Here is a 12,499-nt window from a genome sequence, read left to right as displayed (position 1 = left end):
ATGTGAAAGGTGCTGAGCTGGAAAGGTTGTCCTCTGAGAACGAATAAGAAGAAAATATCAGAGACCTGAATGTAATGTCACTAGTGAATTTTGCAAGCTGATAAGGACTCATATGGTCGGCCAGCACAGCTACTTGAGTTGCAGTTTAACGCCATCTAGTGGCAAACTATAACTACAGCCATTTGTATTATCAGAAACCAAGATTAGGGAATCTAAGTCTTCCATTAGAGTGAGTATGAATTAAATTGTGAGCAAGATTTCAAGAGTTCTAAATTAATCAGGCAAAATGTTGCCGAAAGCAAGCGGGGGAGAGAGGGGAAACTGTAAAAATGTAGGTTGCACGACCAGAGTGTTATAAAATATCATTAGAAGAGCTGAAGAAATCTTTAGAATAGATTAAATACTCTGGACTCTTGGGGCCAATCAAATTTACAGTGATTGTCAAAAATATCACATCCAACTGGACAAACTCTGGAAAGAATCCAAGTAACTACTGGATTTAATATTACCCAAAAAAGGTGGGATTAACCACTGTTTTTGTCCCAAATAAGAACTGCAACACTGTATCTCCCTTCTTAAGATTTTGTCAATGAAGCTTTCCAAAACAAACTTCATCGTTATTAACCTTTTCTTTTTTACTCCTCAATCATCTCTTCAAACCCGCTATATATAATATTTTCTCACATGGAAATATCTGGTGAACTCAAAAAGTTTGTTCATAGTGGTTTCAAAGATTCAGAGATACCTATTTAGGTCCAGAACATAAAGAAAATATTGTACCTCTAAAAAAAAACCCCTTTTCTTGGCTATTATATACATTATGCATTCGCAGAGTTCATTTAAGGGTTAGAATAAATGTCTTTGCTCCTATGTATTTTTTTAAAAAATGCATGAAAGGCTTAGCTTAAGTTCTTGTGTGTTCTCAACCCCAGAGCTGCCATTAAGCAGTTAAGGATGTATTACTGGTGCTAACTCCACTTAGGTTTCTGGGTCTGTCACAAATGGAGAGTAATGGCAATAGCTGAACCTATAACTGAATATATTTTTTTCCATCACAATGTTTACCTTTGGTCAATCAGCAAGCATTCAGCTGCTGCTAAAACATCTAGGTTTTGCTGTAAAATCATGCTACACCCTCCTAAATTGAAGAGGAAGCTATGCTAATGAAGAAATGATTAGAAACAGAAGGCTAACTTGGTTCTAATGTTCCCACTCTGGTTCTTAACATAAACTCATAAACTATTCACTTCTCCTTTTAATTCTGCAAAATTCTTAGAACTTCTACATCAACTCATTAGATTTCCTCTCCACCCCAAAGGAACAATACTAAAAAAAAAAAGGAGAGGTGGTCCTTGACTTACAACAGTTCATTTAGTGACCATTCAAAGTTACAACAGCACTGAAAAATGTCTTATGACTCCTTTTCATAGTTACAACAATGGAATCTTTGTGGCATCCCCATGATCATGTGATTAAAATTCAGATGCTTGACAAGTGCTTCATGTTTATGACCTTTGCTGTATCCCGGGGTCATGTGATCACCTTTTGCAACCTTCTGACAAGCAAAGTCAATGAGGAAGCTTAACAACCAGGTTACTAACTTATTAGCTGCAGTGATTCACTTAACAACAGTGGCAAGAAAGGTCATACTATAACAACCATCTTGCTTAGCAACAGAAATTTTGGACTCAGTTGTGGTCATAAGTTGAGGACTATCTTTATTATACATTTCATCTTACAGCCATAAATATTGAACTTCCATAAATCTTTCATCTTCAAGCATTAGATTTCATTGTTGTTAGATGAGTTGACTCAAAGCTATGTATTTAAAGGGTGATTCAGAATTAGGTGGTGGCTGTCAGTCTCCCTACAATGGACTAAAAGACAGATGGAAGTGCCAGGCTGACGAACTTTGGCTTCAAGATTTATAATCTACTATATTCCTTTTGTAATTAAATATTTGGAAATGATTAGGAATGCAAGGTTATTCAAAGGTATCTGAGAAGACAGATGATCAACTTAAAATTAGTATGATTTTAGGAGCTTCTCAGAACTGAACAGTTAATTGAATGCACTAGCTTTTATACCTAGCGGAATCAACAAGTAGAGAAGACAATTTAAAGCATTTACTGTATATGAAATTAGACAAATTCATGGCGAGTCAGAGTATCTATAAAGACCTGCCTCAACTAGGTCTCCCAAGAAAGCAGAACTCTTGAAACAGGCATTGTCTCAAAAGGAACTTTTATTAAGGAACTAGTGACAGCAAGGAATCAAAGCGAGGTCGGGGAAAAAATCCCGTGCAAGCAGTATATCAAAAGCAATATTTGTTACTTCTCCCCCCCAGGGTCCCACTGTCCATTTGAATCTCAGCCAATCCACAAGTGGTATATTGTTTTGGTAACTGGCTCCTTTGGCCCGCTCTTTAAGGTCTCTCTCAGTTTTATTTTCCTGTGGCTCCAAGAGAAGGGTGATGTTATTCAGCTGCATTCCTTCCCCTGGGTTAAGAGCAGAGTGGCAAGGCAATACGAAGCATCCCCCAAAGCACCCCCCTCCTCCCAACAGAATGGCAGGCCCCAAATAAATGGTTATAAAAGTATAGGATAGGAAGAAAAGAAAAGGAATACATTTCTTTGGAGATCTGACAGTATCAATGACCAGGTCATCAAAGTTACCTTAACAAGCAAAGATAGTTTACTCTGATATACCCTTGGGTGGAGAAGAAAAGAAATGGACAGAACTCTGGAAGATCTGTGGGACAGAGGCATTTGATTGTCCACAGAGGAAAACAAATAATATAATAGGACTATTTCATATTTCTAAAATAATTGCTGGCCGATCAATCTAACATTGAGAAGATAAATGTCTTCAATAGCTGAGCCAAGTAAATTCACCAAGAGGAAAATGTGCCATGAAATTATATCATTTTAACTGAGTTATTACTGCCTGTTTTTGTTATTAGAACCTTCTGCCTAGAAGCCTTCTGATAAATTTATTTTTAAAAAAGGAAAAGAATTTTACAAAGCCTTAATTAATCAAATGGGCTTTGGTTCCCATGCCCATCAATTTCATCTTTAATGAAAATTAATTTGTTTTTCATTTATAACAGGGCAATGTACTAATGAGCAATGTACCAATGAGCAAATTTATTGAAAAATAAAAATCTGGATTCTAGATTTTTTTTTTTTATTTCTAAGTTAATAAGTATGGGAAAGTATCCTCTTCTGGTTAACTAGATGCTTACCTTCCACCTATCCTATATGCAAGTAGATTAATTCATTTAAATATTGTATCATGTTAGAAGGTGTTTTGCAAAAACGATGCTAGTATTTTAGTGTAAAGATAATTTGATTTTGGTAGCCACATTTTGCCTCTTCAGTGTTAATAATAAAGAAATGATTGTTTCCATGAACACCTCTTTTGTTGAAGTCTATTTTCAGAATACTCAATTCCATTGTTTTCAGTCAGCAATACCTACAATGAAGGAATGGTTGATGAAGATGATAGGACTTGCTGAGAGGGTGAATTTGTTTGATTAGATCACTATCTATATTTATTGATGCTTGGCAACTCTTTATAGACTTTTTGCATGAAATAGAAAAACTTATGATTTGCGATTAGACCGAAAGAAGAGATTATGTCATAATCATAGAACAGGGGTAGGCAACCTTGGCTCTTTTATGACTCATGGACTTCAAGCTCAGGAATTTTGGGAGTTGAAGTCCACGAGTCATAGAAGAGCCAAGGTTGCCTACCCCTGTCATAGAGTAAGAAGTAAACTTATAAGTACACGAATAACTGCTCTAAAGAAAATTGGAAGCTACTTCTTTGTATGTTTTTTCTTTCTTTTCTATATTTCTTCTACTTCATTTCCTTTCCTCCACTTTTAGTTTGCTCCTTTGTTTCTTTTTTTTTCCTATTGCTTTTCCTACTTTCTATTAATTTATATCAGTTGTTATCTTTTTTTTTTACACCATCAAAGCTGAACCAGCCAGAGCATAGAAAAACTCAAAGAAGCAGTGCAGGATTGGAAGATGTGGATAGATCTGGCCCATAGGAACACCAAGAGTCGGACACAACTGAATGGATATCATCATCATCATCATTTTTCAATTGTTTAATAAAAATTAAACGATAGAGTGTTTTTTGCAACACGTTCATTCAAATTCATTTTTCCTGCTTAACTTCCAAAATAGTATGTTGCATTATTCATCAAATTTCACTTGATGACAATGTAACCAAAACTTACTTATGTTGACCATATTATCTAATAACAATGTCTGAGCCAGAATTGATTTGAACCACTAATTACATAATGAATGCCTCCTCAAGCTGGTTTATAAAGGCTTCTACAAACTTTGTCCTGCCAATACTAACTCATTAAAAATCTTTGTTGTTTCATTCTGTCCAGTCTGTTGTTCCTACTTCTTTGTTTTAATCTTTTATCTTTTTTCCTCTTTATTGCTTTCATTGCAATTTCTTTGTTTTGCTTTAAATAGATATGAATGTATAACTTCATATAATAGCTAATGCAATATACTATTTTGGAAGCTAAGCAGGAAAAATGTATTATTGGTGTCCTGGGCATTTGACTATCATCTTATTTTGTGGGCAAACATTACAATATAACAGAAGATATGTTGAAATGCATATGATACAGCACTATAAATACGGTTAATGTTACTAAACAGGTTTACAAATGTTTGTAAAATGCCAAAAACAAACAAACAAAAATCAAAAAACCCATAACCTCATGTTTCAGGATTTGACAATAATGAAAATTCCCCAAGGCAGACAGAGGAATTATGACACAAATTTCAGAAAAGTTTAAGCCAGGGGTCTTCAAACTTGGCCCTTTTATGACTTGTGGACTTGAACTCCCAGAATTCCTCAGCCAGGCACATTGGCTGAGGAATTCTGGGAGTTGAAGTCCACAAGTCATAAAAAGGGCCAAGTTTGAAGACCCCCTGGTTTAAGCTGAACTTCAAAGTACTACTGATCCTTTAGAGACTTACACACATCTGCTCCAGCAGCTTATCTGAATTTTTTTAAAGATCCCAAATGGCAATGCAAATTCTTTAGACGTCTTCTACACTTAGCATTCTTGGAACATAGATGTTAGAAAAGTCCAGGTCATTGAAGGTTCTCCTCAGTCCTCAAGTGGGACTGAAACACCTAGTCATGCCTCCTTGCCCTTTCTTTTACAGTGATACACACTTATGCAACTTTATATTTATTGAGATGTATCCTACATACAGATGTGACACGAAACTGAACATTCAGTTCTGATACAGTTTTGTGGAAACCCATAGGAAAAACTTTCATGAATCCATGAAATTTCTAGGTCATGAATAGCTTTTGGAGTTGCAAGGCTCTTATCTTGAATAGAGATGAACTCCAAATGTGTCTCCCAACAAGGTAGAAGAACAAATATAGTCTTGAATTTATCTGAAAGTTCTAATTTCAAAAGTTTTGGGCCTAAATATCTCATGGGATCCTTCAGGCAAAATAATAGGAGACAAACCTTTATTACACAACATCTCTGGCAATGTTGTTATGTACCATAAAGGAAATCTAATATTGTATCTTATACGGTTTTCAAGCATAAGAAATGTATGCATGTATGAAAAATATCAAGGAATGCTAGAATAGACTTTGATGAGATATTCATGGCCAGGCGGAAGAGAAACATGGATCAAATTAAAGCCATAGAGTTTTTAATTCATTATCTCTTATCTAATCTCTTTCTGAAATTGGAAACAAAGCATCATTTGCTAATGTGACTTTTTGTTTCATAGATTTTTTTTCATTACCTAGAATTCCATACAGATTATTATTTTAGGAGCTAAGTACTTACCTTCTTTAACTGCATTATAGTTTTCATTTTTACTGTATATAAGCTCTTAGTTTCACTGCAACATGTACGTCTAGAAACTAGTAAGACCCTTTGCAAATATCAAGAGCTATGAAAATGTACCTCAGACAACTGCACCATTAAAATATATCATCCTTCAGCAAATCTCCGAACACAATGTTAAAAGTTCTTTGGTTCTTAGACAGGTCACACAGAGATCATGAACCTAAGCCAACTTTTCAGATATGAACATAATGAAATATTGGAAACTAGAATTGAACCCACATTGCGCAACCATTTGTAGAATAAATGAAGCCGTAAACCCAAGAATCAAATAACAATGAACCTTAGGGGAAATTCAGAATCAAATATCGCAGTCCAAAACACTTCCAATTACCTAAACTTTTATCATTAAATGTATTTGTTTTGTATTTTAAAAATACCCTTATCACCTCCTCAGTCTGCGAGCTTATCGCATTTTACATTCTTGCAGATGTTTTGTTTAAGATAGTTCGCAATTGCTCCACCTGGCATTATTTTGAGCATATATTTTTTCCCTTCCTTTGTACTTCCTTTTGCATACACTTTAAAGCACAATTCAAAAATAAAAACTATGAGCGGAAGCATATTCAGTGGAAAAGCTGAGTCAAACTGTCTTTCGTAGTGACTTTTGTCAGAGATACCAGCCTTCTTATTTTTTCAAATGCTTTTGATGTGATGTGACCATACACATTTGGATTTGTGATCTTAATATGACAATGATGTCTAGTCAGCTATAAACATACAGCTATTAAAAATATAGTTAATATGGTAACATTATTTGCTGTAATTAATGAGTAATAAAAGATCTATGGTTTTAATAAGAACATAGCGTAATATAAAGTACATAACAACATCCATTTAGAAACTGCTCTTTTCCCTCACAGAGGAACTCCGAGAAATATGTACAAATAAAATGTAAAAAACATAAAAACTAAATATAAATATTAAAATAGAGGCAAGGATCATTAAAGTTCATCGTTGAAAGTTAATTAAAAGATGGAGGGAGGACTTTCAGGGCGTTGGCCAGTCCCATGGCTGTGTGTTCCTCCACGAGCCCCATGTGAAATGGCAGAGCCAGATCTTTAGATATTTTTGAAAGGTCAGGAGATCTTTGATGTCCACCTTGCCTCTGGGAGGAGAGACTGTTCCAAAGGGTGGGGGTAACGGCAAAGAAGGCTCTCTTCATGGATCCTGCCAGTCAGAATTCATCCAGGAATTCAAGGAAGTGTTGGAAAAGTAAATTAAAAATAACAGGAACAGCCATTAAATGCAGGGCTTTTATCACCCTGATCTCCTGGATGGAAGAAAATTTGACCAAGTTCTTAAAAGTTATGATGCCAATGATGGCAAGCTGCAAAGCTTATCTTTGCATACAAGCATTTTACATGTTTGCTAGGCCAGCATAAAATGTGAAGATCATCTTCAAAGTCACAGGCTAGCAATGAGGGTGAAATGCCAAGTAACATCGGGCGTTCAATAGCATTGCCAGAAAAATATTGAAGAGGCTGGCCTTTATTTGATTTTTGAGCTTAGATCCCGCTGCCTTTAATAAAGTGCCAATCAGAGCTGTCTGTAGCAGCTGCAGGAGTATTAGTTTTGGCAAGAAACATGAAGGCCTAGTAGACTAGGAGTCAGCAGCCAACAGAATAAAAAAGAAACAGTGCTGCCATTAGGATAGGAAAAGTATAAGCTTTGGAAATAAGAAGACCATCCATTGTTATAGTATCTACAGAGTAGCAGTATTATGCAAATTGAGGCATAAAAATGACAGCAGACATTACATTACATATTTGGCCCATGTTGTATAGTAAGGAAGCAATTTCTTATGTATGTCTTGATCTGTTCTGAGGCAATTTCCTTGCAATTCTCCTGGGTCATAGGAAGAAAGAAGCCTCCGTGAATACATCTCCACTTACTTCTGACAGACCTATCCAACTCTGTAGTCAGTGCCATTTTTTAAGGGGAAAATTGATATTGTCCAGAAATTCCACCAGGTGTACCCAAAACCAGCCTGCAAATAAGTTTTTTTTTAAATTTAGAAAAGTTACAGAGAAGTAGAAATAATTGTAGGAATCAACATTCCAGAACATGGTAAATTTAGGAGAACAAGTGACATTTATTTAGTGACTCATTTGGCAATGCGAAACTATTCCTGAATTTCAATTACAGGTACTTCTTTTCCTACAAAAAACACCCACATAAACCTTGTCTCTTTGTATGCAGAAATGTGCTATTTCTTTACTTTGTTAAGTCTTGGATTGCATATGAGCATATGAGCTCCTAGCAAGAACCTAATAAATGCAGGAAAATAGTGTCGATGGAAACTAGGAGTTTTCAATTATGTTTGGCAGTTTTCTGTTTTGAGGTAATTACTAATTACTCAGATGAAAATTATTCTCATATCAGAAGTTCAGGATCAGGTTGATGGTTTCTACCTATGTTTTTTCAACCAATGTCCTTTTTTCAAAACATCTGTTTTAATAAGTGAAACAAAATATTTTGAGTGAACTTAGGGCAGGCAATACTTTTTACAGAAAATTGCTCTCACAAGAGAACTTACAGTATGACCTGTTTTGTTCACCTACTCCTATTTATGTAACTACAAAACACTACACCCCTCTGGAAAGTTTCCCTAATGCCCTAGAGGTATCTATTTAAAATAAGTTTCACTAAACAGGAGAGTTGATATCTGTAGCTTTGAATCATTAATTCTTAATGCAATTGAACTTTCAGTTATCCGACTGGCTGGGTAACTGCTGCCAAGGCCATAGAACCAACTGATGGTGCAGATATTGGGGATGGTTGTCTATGTTATTGTTATCTCTGTTGTCCCATTCTGAAACAGCATTCCCTTCAAGGTTAGATTTGCACCAGTCCTGTGAGGGTTTCAGAAAACCATTAAGGAACTGGATTGTCCAGAGACCCTCTGGGGGGTTTGATGCTTTTCATTGATGTAATAATTTGATAGTATTTGTAATCTGCTCTGCATTTTATTTGTTTAATCAAATGTATAGATCAACTCAATCATTGTCCTACCCTAGAAAGCCTAAATTAAGTTTAAGACAACAGGCATCTCTGTGTGTGTGTGTGTGTGTGTGTGTGTGTGTGTGTGTGTGTGTGAGAGAGAGAGAGAGAGAGAGAGAGAGAGAGAGAGAGAGAGAGAGAGAGAGAGAGAGAGAGAGAGAGAGAGAGAGAGAGAGAGAGAGAGTTAACAAACACCTACAATGGAGACATAGCTATAAAACCATAGAAAATGAAACCATAGTGATGATTCTTTCAGTGTCAAAGAAGCTTCAATAAATAAATAAAAGTGTCTATTTTGTTTATAAGTTCAAGCTAAGACATTAATAATGCTTAATCCAGACAAGTACCCAGAAGTTTATAACCCTGCAGGCTTTTATTATGCTTGGGTTGACAGGCTTATACAACACTGTGGGATCAACCAGATACTTTTTAATCAGTATAAAATGAATGCCAAAATCTTTTCAGTTCATAACAAACAGACTTGAAAATTGCTTTATGTGTAGGAACTCTGTGGATCCTGTGACTTTGAGGATGCTTGCACTGGCACATAATCAAACACTTAACAATCCAACAAATTGTCAAAGGTGTTTCCAATTAAAGGCTAGTTCCATTCACCTTTCTGAACATTTTCAATTGGATGCATTTATGGTTAACTTTCCATCAGATGTAAAATCTGTTTTAAATACTGGAACTTGTTTGATCATCAAATTAAAGCAAAGAACATTATGATTATTATGGCTGGTTGCATAGTCAGCCAGATGGTTGGATTTGGCATTTTTATCTACTTACTGAGTCCTTCCCAAAAACCAAGAATAGGCAGATGTTGTTGTTTGACAGTGTTAAAGGTACTGTTGCAGGATGTAAGCTGCTCCAAGTAAAGCTCCTTTATTTCAATTGACTGATGGAGATTTTGTTGATGGTGTCTAAGAAGGCCTCCAGATGTTTTGGAATTGCACTGAATTGGTACTATCTTTGCTTTTTTTTGCCCCACTGATTATACTTCTATTTACAGATCTTTATATATTGTGATTTTTTTTTTCCAATATTCTGCTGGAGGCATTGCAGTGTCCACTATCCTTAATTTCTTATCAAAATGGTTAAATCTGGGGTGCAGTGTGACATATTTCTGTCTGCTTGAATTCTAAAGTCCCAGAGCACTTTAGCTTCTTCCTTTTCTATTACTTTGTTTATCAGTTCTTACTTGCACATATTCAATACACTATTGTTGCTACTGTTGCTATTTGTAATCAGTCTGTGCGATCTTCTTGCAGCAGCTAACTAAGTAACCTACTGTTTTTTTCAACCTCTTTGAAGAGACAGCATTTGTTATACAGGTAGCCCTTGATGTACAGCCATTCATTTAGAGACCATTCAAAATTACAACGGCACTGAAAAAAGTGACTTATGAGCATTTTTCACACTTACAACCATTGCGACACTTCATAAAATTTGGACTTGGCAAATGGCATATATTCATGATGGTTGCAGTGTTCCAGGGTCATGTGAACACCTTTTGCAACCTTCTGACAAGCAAAGACAAAGGGGATGTTACTAACTTAATAAGTGCAGTGATTCACTTAACAACTTGGCATGAAATGTCATAAAATGGAGCAAAACTCACTTAACAACTGTCTTGCTTAGCAGCAGAAATTTTGGGCTCAATTATAGTTCTTAGTCAAGGACTACCTGTATGTTCCTGCCTTCTCGATTCTGGCTTCATTGTAAAAGGCAGCTTTATTTGGAACAACTTACATCCTATGACAATATATTTAATATTATTAAATAACATCATCTGCCTCTCTTGAGTCCTTAGGAAGGGCTCAATAGGTGGATAAAAATGCCAAATCCAGTCAAAACATCTGGCTGACTGTGAGTTGAAGCATAATAATAAAAATGTATTAAATGTATATGCCACCCAAATTCCAATGAAGTTGGAGCCCATGTCTTATAACTCATGTAATCCCTCCATCTTTGCTATACCACATCTCCCAGAATTTGGTATGGAAGTTATTCTTTACTTCACCATGAAAATTGGTGACAATGCAGACTGATTTCAATCTTTTCTGTTCTACTGTGGACATCTTACATTTTAATGATAAATAAGCAAGGTAATTTTGATATTATACATATCAAATGTATAATAGTATTAATTTTCCCAACAGTTTGACTGGCTGGAAAACCCACAATGTACTTTTTTAGCTCCTGAAATTTGCAGAAATGTTAGCTTTTATTATTTATTTGTTTAAAAATTTTATGTTGCCCATTTCCATTTTTGTGACTTTTGATATATCCAATTGAACAAATCATTACAAGCCCGCAACATAAAAACTCAAAAGAAAAACTATTACACAAACATTAAACTGAATGAATGATCAGGTTTACTATCACTTGAGCTAAAAGTAGCTAATTATTTGAGGGAATTTCAGCTGAAGTCCAGTTTAAAGAATCCTCAGAAGCCTTCAGATTCTTCACATATTATTATCTGGACAGCTGGCTGAGCCAACATATCATGCCATTTTATAATAAACAACACAAACGGTAATTAAAATTTCTAACACATGTTGCATAAGTTGTCATCTTAAATTTGAAAGCTCCCAAGAAAGCACCTAAACAATTCAGCAAAATATCTACAGATGTAGCATTTCTTAATGTAATTTTACACCATGACAATTCTACAAAATTTCATTTAACTATGGTAGTTCCCATGCAAGTGAAATAACTAAGGAATTCATAATTATTTATTCCAGAAAAAAAACCCTCTTACAGGAATTCTCTGAATAAGCAATCTTGTCTTAAAGCTAAATTAACACGAAGTTAATCATGTGCATGTAAATCCCCTGCCTGCGTTTTAAAAATACAAACAGTTGTAAAGTGAAATGGAGAAAGACTTTAACTAATTAAAATTATTCCCTTATCAGCTTATCTTTTAAAAATGCACATCCTTGACCTTCAACCAGTGTTTGCGTTACCCCTATGTATATGGAAAGGTGATATTTATACATGTGGAGAATGCCAGATGCAAATAATTTAGATGAAGAATGAAATCACTTTTGTTTCCGAACTACAAACACAACAGTTTAACAATATGTGATATAGTATGGTATTTTAAAAAAATACAAAAATAATCCCCGTGACAAGGTTTACAGCGATGTTAACACAATTTTCTTCTCACATCATTGGCAGGGGCTGAGGTCCAGCAGTGAATTGATTTATTGGAAGTTCACATTGCTCTTCCATTAAACTTCTCAGTGCCATTAACTGTGAGTTGTGAATAGATACAGTCTCCCCCCACACACAATGTGCATTCAGGTGCTAGTTTAAATCACTCTTGGGAAAGCAATCTATCCATTCCAAGCAGCAAAGAAAATAAAGGCTTGGGTATTGGTTGAACGGAGATGCCTTTGGTGAAACAATACCATTGCAGGCATGAAAGCTGCTATACCACAAAGGTCTATTTATGCAGGTGGGATAAATTCTTTCCATTGGAGACTGTTCTCTACTATCCATTCTTTCCTCCTATCAGATCCTGTTTAAATGCAGAGAGGGGAAAGGGTGAGAACATTTTGCTGGTGACCTTGA

This window comes from Protobothrops mucrosquamatus, unplaced genomic scaffold, assembly GCF_001527695.2.
Source record: "Protobothrops mucrosquamatus isolate PMUCROS unplaced genomic scaffold, P.Mucros_1.0 scaffold95, whole genome shotgun sequence".
Classification (NCBI taxonomy): Eukaryota; Metazoa; Chordata; class Lepidosauria; order Squamata; family Viperidae; genus Protobothrops; species Protobothrops mucrosquamatus.
This window is presented reverse-complemented; position numbering follows the sequence as displayed.